General features: G+C 38.6%; 1 long non-coding RNA gene across 1 annotated transcript; it reads right to left on the bottom strand.

The window, feature by feature from the left end:
* Nucleotides 1-2,830: 2,830 nt before the first annotated feature.
* On the bottom strand, nucleotides 2,831-6,238 carry LOC122110018. The gene is made up of 3 exons (XR_006147801.1): nucleotides 6,228-6,238; nucleotides 5,404-5,408; nucleotides 2,831-2,921 (listed from the first exon to the last, which is right to left on the bottom strand). It is a non-coding gene; the product is annotated as an uncharacterized LOC122110018 (long non-coding RNA).
* Nucleotides 6,239-10,715: the final 4,477 nt, after the last annotated feature.

Genomic DNA, 10,715 nt, shown 5'->3' with positions numbered 1-10,715 from the left:
TCATTACCCTACCCATGTAAAAAAAAAAAACTAAATGCAAAAAATAAGCCAAAAGAAGGTGTCAGGCCTGGTGTTACAATCCACAGTATTAGATACTCAGGAAGCAGAAAAAGAAGGACCATGATTCAAGAAGGTCTCTGCCTGAACAAAAAGTTAATGAGACCCTATCTCAACCAACAAGCCAGGTGTGGTGGGAGACATCTATAATGACAGCTACTTGGGAGATAGAAATAAGAGGATTCCAGTCTGAGGTCAGTTAGGGCTAAAACAACACTATTTGAAAAATAACAAAAAATAAAAAGGGAGTCTGGGATTATGGTTCAAGCAGTAAAACACTAACAAGTGTAAGACACTGGGTTCAAATCTCAATGTAAAAACAAAAAAAGAAGTAAAAGGCTGGCCACCGGTGGCTCACACCTCAGGAGGCTGAAATCTGAGGATCACAGTTTGAAGTCAGCTCAGGCAGGAAAGTCTGTGACACTCTTATCTCCAATTAGCTGCCAGAAAATCAGAAATAGAGCTGTGGCTCAACATGGTAGAATGCCAGCCTTGAGTGAGAAAGGTCAGGGACAGTACCTAGTCCTTGAGTTCAAGCCCCAGGGCAGACCAAAAAAAGATATCATTAGTACATGATACTTACCCCAGAAATGTAAGCTTGTATTAATATTTGGAAAAATGTAACTTATACAAGCAAAATACAGAAATGAAACATTTTCTCAGCCTGACCAAGGGCTACAGGACTACAACTAATTTGACATTTAATGGAGAATGAATGGACACCTTCCTTCCAGTCAACCCAGGATGAGGTAGCTGCCCACCCTCCCTGGAAGTATTCTACACCTGTTCCTCTGTAATGCAGTGAGGCAGGGAACATAAAGCCTATAAAAATAATAAATAATTGTAGCCAGACACCAGTGGCATGCACCTGTAATCCTAGCTATGCAGGGTGGCTGAGATGTGAGGATCACAGTTCAAAACCAGTTTGAGCAGGAAAGTCTGAAACTCTTATCTCCAACAAACCATCAAAAATCAGAGGCAGAGCCAGATGCCAGTGGCTCACACCTGTAATCCTAGCTACTCAGGAGACTGAGATCTCAGGATTGCAGGTCAAAGCCAGCCCGGGCGGGGAAGTCCATGAGACTCTCGTCTCCAATTAACCAACAGAAAACCGAAAGTGGTGCTGTGGCTGAAGTGGTAGAGTGCTTGCCTTGAGCTGAAGAGCATAGGAATAGTGTCCAAGCCCATAGTTTAAGCTCCATGACCAACCTCCAAAAAAAAGTCAGAAGCAGAGCTGTGGCTCAAGTGGTAGAGCACTAAAAGCTCATCAACAGTGCCTAAGCCTTGAGTTCAAAGCCCCAGAACCAGAAAAATTATATATAGATATATATAGTCAAAATGTAAAGATGAAATGTCAATAGTACAAAATTAATAAAACAAAACAATTTATATTATCATATACAATATATAGGAATACAGTTACCAAAATATAGATAAAGCTTCTGTATTAAAGTAAAACATGTCAGGCGCTGGTAGCTGATGCCTGAAATCCTAGCTACTCAGGAGGCTGAGATCTGAGGATCATGGTTTAAAGCCATGCAGGCAGAAAAGTCTGTGAGATTTCTTATCTTCAATTAGCCACCAAGAAACTGGAAGTGGCTCAATTGGTAGACCACTAGCCTTGAGCAAAAGAGCTCAGGGATAGCACCCAGGCCCCAAGTTCAAGCTCCACTACTGACAAAATAAATAGTGAAACACATCACTTTATTAATGACTTAACATAATTAGTTATGCTATGAGAATTAAAGAGTACATTTTACATAAATGACAGTTCTTCCCAAATTGATACAAATCCCAATAAAAATTGTAGATTTGTACAAATTATTTAATTGTTTCTACAATGTTTATGGAAATGCCAACAGATGGGCCAAAATGATTTTGAACAAGAAAAGCAAAGGCAAAGGCACTATATTATCTGATTCCAAGACTTTAACATACTATAAATAGCAAGAGAATACAGTAAATCATTCAAAATTCTCCAAACTATGTATCTCATATTAGTGTCTATTCCTGTATGCCAATTATAGAACCACAAAGTTGTTGTGAATGAAGTGAATACATTTACATCTTAAATTTACTAAAATTTATATGGTTCATTCAAAAAGTCATTTTCTAAAGAAAGAAATAGCATATCCAATTAAGTTGGATATCTAACTTAAATTCCAATATTAAATTAAGAAAGGCTCAACAGCGAGGCACTGGCGACTCATCCCTGTAATCCTAGCTACTCAGGAGGCTGAGATCTGAGGATCACGGTTCAAAGCCAGCCTAGGGAGGAAAGTCGTTGAGACTCTTATCTCCAGTAAACCACTAGGAGACTGGAAGTGGCACTGTGGTTCAAGTGACAGAGCACTTGCCTTATGCTGAAGAGCACAGGGACAGTGCCCAAGCCCAAAGTTCAAGCCCCACAACTGACAAAAAAAAAGAAGGCTCAATAGCAGGGTACTGGTGGCTCACGCCTGTAATCCTAGCTACTAAGGAGGCTGAGATCTGAGGATAGTGGTTTAAAGCCAGCCCAGGCAGAAAAGTTTTTGAGACTCTTATCTCTAATTAACTAACAAAGAGCTGGATATAGGTATTGCTCAAATAGTAGAGGAACATTAGCCTTGAGCTTAAAATCTCAGGGGCAGTGCCCAGCCCCAGCACTGCTTCCCTCCCCAATCCCCCCACGAAAAAGGCCCCATAATTTATCCTGGCAGTTGCACATGAAAATATTATATGCAGTCATTTTTGCTGTGGTATTTTTAAGTTAATTTTATTGTAAGGGTGATGCACAGAGAGGTTACAGTTACATAAGTCGGGTAATGAATACGTTTCCTTTTGAACATTGTCACCACCTCCCTCAGTCTCTCCCAGTTTTACCCCTCCCAGCTTCCCTCCCCTCAAGTTGTATAGATCATTTCTAACACAGTGTCTAGTGGGTTTCACTGACGAAGTGGTTCACACTTTGTCCAACCATTTCTGTGCTTCCCCTCTCTTTCCCCAAATCAGATAAACCTATATACAGGTAAAGGGTACAGAAATAAAAGTGGCAGAAGACAATAAACCAAAGAAAAAGAGGAAAGAAAAAAAAAATCAGAGAACTTGCTTTGCTAATTTCATAGTACATGATTTAAAGGCAAGTAGTGGAATGAAGAAGTCTGTAACTTTCCACACTAAAGATAAAAAGAAGTAAGTCAGAATCCATAAAGCAGAAATGTAAGCCAAAATGAAATGGTCACTACATTTTAAAGAGAAAAGAGGAGAGAGTTATCAGGAGAGGGAAGTGACTGGGGGAGGAAGAGAGAGCGAGAGTCCAGTGATTAGCTATCACTTTGAACAATGAAAATATTTTAGTTTTAACATAGAACTTTCTCAAAGAATTATTTCAAAGACAAATGACAAAAAGGAAACACATACGTGCTAAATGCAGGAGACACACCCTATCAATGGAGTAGACCCATATTTTCCTGTACTATATGTTTTACTTTTCAGAAGATACATCCTACTCTGTTCAGGATGCTACACCAAAACAAATGGAGTTATATTTCTCACCATTCTGAAGGCTAGAAGTCTATGCTCAAGGTGCCAATAGATAGAAAGCCATCTGAGGGCTCGTGGGAGGCACCTTATTATCATGTCCCTCACTGATGGAAAGACAGGAATCTCATTGAGGAAGGAGGAGCTCTATGACCTCTCACCTCCCTAAGGCCCACCTCCTGGTCCTGTTCCCTGGGATGGAGAGTGGGGGGGCTAGGATTTCAGTACAAGAATGGAAAGGAACCACTGTAAGATCACTCCAAAATAAAGAGAACTTAACTCTGGAAAGTAGAGCTCTCAGGGACATTTCATCTTCTGGTACGATCCTGTCCTTGTTACTTTCAGAAATAAAAACAAGAGAATTCAGATGGCACCAGATGCTTTCACTTTGTTCATGGAACAAGCCTGTCAGCAAACACACAAATGCACTTGCCGAGATCTATTTGGAAAAACAAAACAACAACAACAACAACAAAAACTCATGGCTGACAGACAACAGTTCCACAAGATGGAAATTCAACTTCTCTTGAATACAAAATCAAAACTGAAAATATCTCTTGTAACTTGTCATTGAAAATACTATCAAGTGTTTTTTTTCTTCTAATGTTAAATATCAGGGAGAGCAATTTAGAAAAAAATAAACAGCTCTTTTCTGAGAGAGTGTGGCAATCTTGCTCTGCTAAATAATTCACCCTAAACTCGCTGTATGTACTTCCCATCCTCCTGCCTCCTTTGAATCCTCTTCCCTGTTGGAGCCAAAGACCTTTCTCTCAAAGTACTTTGCCTTCACAGCATCTTGTCACAGGGAGAGGTCTATTTAAAAAACAGGGACATGTCTGCAGAAAAAGAGGTCTGTGGAGAGAGTTGGCTTCATAGTAGCAAAGAAAAGCAGTATTACCTTCCTGGAATTAAGTAGTCATTTTCCTTCATTAAAGGACAGTGGTAGCAATTAATTTCTTTCTAATAATGTAGTCAGCCCATTAATGGAGCTTCCCTCATTGCGAGAATGGATTGGAAAGCTTTTGAACATCGGTACAAGCTTGACAGTCAGGAGGCAGCAGGTGAAATGTTAAAGGTGAGGTGAATGCACCATTATCCCTGTTACCAGGGAAATGACAGCTGGAAGACTTACATGTGACTTTTATAGAGAATGACATTAATACTTAAAAGGTGTGTCTTGCATCAACACAGAAATAGGGCAGACACTTCCCCCATAGAGAAGGTAGAAATTTAACTCTACTTTCCTTCTCTCAATACTTCAAATAATTTAATAACATTTCATCTCTCAATGCTGCAATTTCGAAAATATTATATTACAAAAAAAAAAGACATGGTACAGTGACTGTAGAAAGTTCATTTGAGGCTTAGCATACTCCTCAAAGAACCACTTAAAGGGGAGAAGGAATGTAAAAATAAAAATGAAACCTGTACACAGAAATCATTTCTGAAAGTAGGTATAGTGGAGGCACTACCAGACAAACCATAATATTATTAGTTGCAGAAGTTGCTATCTATCTATCTATCTATCTATCTATCTATCTATCTATCTATCTATCTATCTATCTATTTATATCTATCTATATATATGGAGAAATTAAGAATGAATAATATATAGAGAGATAAATTAAGAATGAAATCCTATAAGGGAGAAAAAGAGGGAATATGACAAGAGAGAGAAGCTGAGAAAAGTACATTTTTTCTGGCATGATCCAAGACTAACATCAGCCCTGGCTTGGTGATAGGCAGGACAAGGAAGGGATCTTCTCTCTAACAAGCCAGCAGGATCATTTGTCATCATTTCACAGGCCTGTTTGCCATCTTCCTCACCCCTGCTGCAGTGCCCACACCCCAAACAGCACACCATCACCTCTTCCTTTCCCTCCAGAATCTTCTCTGGTGCCCACGGACACTCCTGATCTGAGACAACCAACTTTCTCACAACCTCAAGGTCCTCTCTGAGTATTTCCTTCACCTCCCTGCCTTAGAAAAGCAAACCTGAATATCTCCTAGGAACATGGTGTCTCTTCATAACCATGTGCCACCTCTCTCCTTTCTGACCCTGAGCTCCTCTGAAGGACAGTCAGTTCCAATTATGTGCCTTATTTATTTTAAAGTTGCTAGAGATCATGTTGAGTAGCTACCAAGCTATTACTCCTATTACAGGGATAGGTTCCCATAATCCTCTTTTTAAAAGGATTTTCTTTTGTATATCCTTTTCATTATTGATCACTATATTCATTTTTAATGATGAGCTTACAGAAAAAAATTGAATGACAACATTTAAATATATATTTATTTATATTGAGCCAGCCAGGTTCTAGCGACTCATAATCCTAGCTACTCAAGAGGCTGAGATCTAAGGATTGATTTGAGGACCAAAGCCAGCTAGGGCAAGAAAGTTTTTGAGAGCCTTATCTCCAATGAATGACCAAAAATCCAGAAGTAGAGTTGTGGCTCAAATGGTAGGATACTAGCCTTGAACACAAAAGCTCAGGGACCAGGCCCTGAGTTCAAGCTCCAGGACTATTACCCCTTCTACTCTTTTCCCTAGCTACAGAACCAGTATCTAAATGTCAGAGATCCAATAAACTAAAATAACAATACATGAAATTCCTTCCAAGGAAATGAAAAAATGGATATTTTATGACTACTCTCAACCTACCCCTTGCAGATGGAGACGCTGATACTTCTGGGAGCTCAAAATGTCAAGAAATGTCCCAGAGGCTGGTGATGATGATGCACGGAGATACACACTGACTGACAGAGGAGTGGATGAGTACACAGACAGCACACAGCTCTGTGACTGAACACTCTCAGAAACCCATCAGCCCTTGTTTTAAGTATCAGGCTCTTCTGGGTAGGAGCATACATGCTTCTGACACTACAAACTATTACCAGCCCATCCTCACAGCAGTGTGTCCTCACTCTTACTTGAAAGACTGGGTTGAGGATAGAGTATAAATCCCAACTCTTGGGTCTGTTCAGTCTTGGAGTTTTTGTTGAGGTGTGGGGGAAACATTTCTATAACCTGATGCTATAACATGGAGACATGAGTCTCACGGAGACTACTGTTGGTGTGCAAGTGTACATCTTCAGAATGCACACCTTTGGGAAATCCTTCATGAGTACCTTGATAGCCCACAGCAATAAACACGTGCAAGATTAATTTTAAAACGACACCTCCTGATGAATACTTTTTTTGATAAAAAATAACCTTGTTATATGTAGCCTGGGGATATTAAACTTTCAGCCTGAGAAAGAGACAATAATATTTAATAGATTAGAAAAGCCCATGAGGCACAAACTATGATTATTTTCCATCTTTTTATTTCTGTAATCACCTCCAGGTCAGTGGTGCTAAATAAATGTTAAATTATTGTAAAACTTGGCCTGAAAGAAAAGCTCTACGCAAAGGAAAATATATCATTGTGTAGCCTTGCCAATAACATTTACAAGATTTCTGGTAGTTAGTGCAAGCACTTGAATGAAACAGAAAGTTTAAAAAAGGACAGAGAGAGACTTGTTGATAAGAAGATTCACCCTAAGCTTTTGCAGGACGCTTCTAAATCTACACACTTTGTGGGCTTTGTCTTTATTGTGCTCCTACCAGATCCCAATACCCAGTATTTGGCTTATGATGGGGTCTCAAAGAAAAAACAACAAACAAAACACATGTAAACAACAAAAGACAATTTGTCAAACAAATGTGTAATAAATTCTGGAGTAATGGATTTTCTACCGTTCTTTGGAATGAAGTGAATTGTATTGTACATTCGTCTTCATTCATCACCAAGTACTTCTGGGGGCTGATCTTTTTAAAAATAACTTTTTATTCTAAAATTGGGGAAGAGAAACAGGGAGTGGGTAAAGTGAGAAATATGTGGCAATAAGTAATTGATTCTTTTTTTAAAAAAAAATAAGCTTTTTATTGTGAAAATACTGCACACAGGGGTTACAGTTACATGAGCAAGGTAATGAGTACATTTCTTATCCAGCGTTGTTGCCTCCTCCTTAATTTGTCCCCTACAATTCTGTCCCTCCCACCTCCTCAACTACAGCCCCCTACCCTGACTACCCCCCTCCCCACCTAAATTGTAAACTGTAAACTTCATTTTTCAACATAGCATCTTATACATCTTATTGTTGCAATGGGTTAATCTGTATCCCTGTTTAAATATTTTGTTTTTTCCCTTCCCCTTCCCAAAGACAGTGAAAACAGGGGTTATACCATGGGGGAGGGACATACAAAGAAATTTTTTAAAAATCACATGGTACCTTATAAATATGTTAGAAACAATAGTAAGGAAGAAAAAACCACTTGTGTCCCTATCGTGAGGTTCATTTCTCTTAACATCCTCTTATTTGAGCTTTTCTGCTTGTCCCAGACATATACTAGTTGTTGCAAATAAGAGAAACCATTGGACCTATGTTTATTTGGGCCTGGCTTACTTCACTTAATATAATTTTCTCCAAGTCTTTCCATTTCCTAACAAATGGGCCAATGTCATTCTTTCTGATGGAGGCATAGAATTCCATTGTGTATATACACCACATTTTCTTGATCCATTCATCTACTGAGGGGCATCTGGATTGGTTCCATATCTTAGCTATGGTAAATAATGTGATAAACATAGTTGTGCTGGTAGCCTTAGTATGACCTTGTTTGTGATCATTTGGGTAAATGCCCAAAAGTGGGATTGCTGGGTCATAGGGGAGCTCTATAAGGAGACTTTTGAGGAACCTCCATGCTGTTTTCCAAAGTGGTTGAACAAGTTTACACTCCCACCAACAATGCAGTAGGGTTCCCTTCTGGCCACATCCCCTCCAGCATCTGTTGTTATTAGATTTCTTGATTATAGCCATTCTAACTGGAGTGAAGTGGAATCTCAGTGTTGTTTTAATTTGCATTTCTTTTATAACTAGAGAAGTTGAGCATTTTTTCATGTGTCTATTGGCCATTCTTATTTCCTCTTCAGAGCAGTTTCTCTTTAAGTCTTTAGCCCACTTATTTATTTATCAGGCAGTTGTTTCTTTGAGGATTTGTTGTTGGGGATTTAATTTTTTGAGTTCCAAGTATATTTTAGATATTTTGTCCATTGTAAGGCTAGTGAAGATCTACTCCCAATCTGTTTGCTTTCTATTGCTCTTGCTAGCTATGTCCTTTGCCATGCAGAAGCTCTGAAACTTCAGGCAATCCCATTTGTCTTGTTGTTTCTGAGTCTCTATTGAGAAAACTTCGGCCTGTGCCTAGGAGACCTAGGGTTTCTCCTATTCCATTCTGCAATGTTTTCAGGGTGTCTGCTTTGACTCCGAGGTATTTGATCCATTTGGAGTTGATTCTGTAGGGTGATATATAAGGATCTAGCTTTAGTTTTCTACAAATGATTAACCAATTTTTCCAGTACCATTTCCTGAATATGTCTTTCTTCCATTCTATTTTTTTTGCTCCCTTATCAAAGATTAGGTGGCTATAGTTCTGTGGGTTGATTTCTGGGTTTTCAATTCTGGTGGTGCTGAGGTCTCTTCTTGTGCCAGTACCAAGCTGTTTTGATTACTATGGCTTTGTGGTAGAGTTTGAAATTTGATATTGATATTCCTCCAGCATTGTTCTTTCTGTCAAGGATCGTTTTTGCTTTTTGGCGTCTTTTATTGTTACAATGAAGTTTTGGATTGCCTCTTCTATTTCCTTGAAGAATGAGGTTGGAATATTGATAGGTATCACATTAATTGGTAGATAGCCTAGGGAAGTATTGCCATTTGCACGATGTTAATTCTTCCAATCCAGGAGCATGGGAGGTTTTTCCACTTTCTAAGTTCTGTTTTGATTTCCTTTTTCAGATTTTTAAAGTTTTCATCATAGAGGTCCTTCACTTCGTTGGTTAATTCTTAGGTATTTTATTTTTTGTGGGGCTATTATGAATGGAGTTGCTTTCCTGATTTCAGCCGCACTCTTCTCGTTGTTAGCATACAGAAAAGCCATTGATTTCTGAGGGTTAATTTTGTACCCTGCTACTTTGCCAAAGTTTTGAATCAGATCCAGTAACTTGGGAGTGGAGTTCATGGGATTCTTTAAATACAAGATCATGGCATCTGCAAAGAAGAAGAGTTTTACTTCATCTTTCCCTATGTGGATCCCCTTTATATTTTCATCTTGTCTTATTGCTGTAGCTAGGCATTCTAATACTAAATTGAAGAGAAGAGGAGAGAATGGACATCCTTGTCTTGCTCCTGAGTTTAGAGGAAATAGCTTTAGTTTTTCACCATCAAGTATAATGCTGGCTACAGGGTTGTCATGTACAGCCTTTATTGTATTGAGGAATGTTCCATGGATTCCTAGTTTTTCCAGAGCCTTCATCATAAAGGGGTGTTGGATCTTGTCAAATGCTTTTTCTGCATCTATTGAGATACAATGTGGTTCTTATCCTTGATCTTGTTGATATGATAAATTATATTAATTGATTTGCTTATATTGAACCAGCTTTGCATCCCTGAAATGAATCCTGTTTGATCGTGGTGTATGATTTTTTGGATGAATTGTTGAAGTCGATTGGCCAAAATTTTGTTGAGAAGTTTTTCATCGATGTTCATCAAAGAAATGGGTCTATAGTTTTCTTTCTTTGATGAGTCCCTGCCTGGTTTTGGGATGAGGGTTATGGTGACTTCATAGAAAGAGTTCCGTAGTAAATTTTTTCTTTCAATTTTATTGAAGAGTTGGAGGAATTTTGGTGTGAGTTCCGCTTTGAAGGCCTTGTAGAATTCTGCTGTAAATCCATCCAGTCCCGGGCTTTTCTTAGATAGGAGGTCTCTTATTGCTGTTTCTATTTCAATGCTTGATACAGGCCTGTTAAGTTGTTTAGCTCATCTTTGTTTAGATTTGGCATGGCAACATTTGCTAGGAAAAGGTCTATTTCTGCCAACTTCTTAAACTAATTAGCATAAAGGTTTGAGAAGTGTTCCTTTATAATGTTCTGAATATTGATTGTTTCTGTGGTGATGTTTCCATTCTCATCTCTGAGTTTATTTGAGTGTGTTCTCTTCTTTTTCTGATAAGATTTGCTAAAGGTCTGTCAATTTTGTTAATTTTTTCGAAGAATCAACTCTTTGTTTTGTTGATTCTTTCTATGGAGTTTTTGGATTCT

This window comes from Dipodomys spectabilis, unplaced genomic scaffold, assembly GCF_019054845.1.
Source record: "Dipodomys spectabilis isolate Male_0828 unplaced genomic scaffold, ASM1905484v1 ptg000073l, whole genome shotgun sequence".
NCBI classification, from domain to species: domain Eukaryota; kingdom Metazoa; phylum Chordata; class Mammalia; order Rodentia; family Heteromyidae; genus Dipodomys; species Dipodomys spectabilis.
The sequence above is the reverse complement of the archived record's forward strand: the minus strand, read 5'-3'. Positions and strand labels throughout refer to the sequence as shown.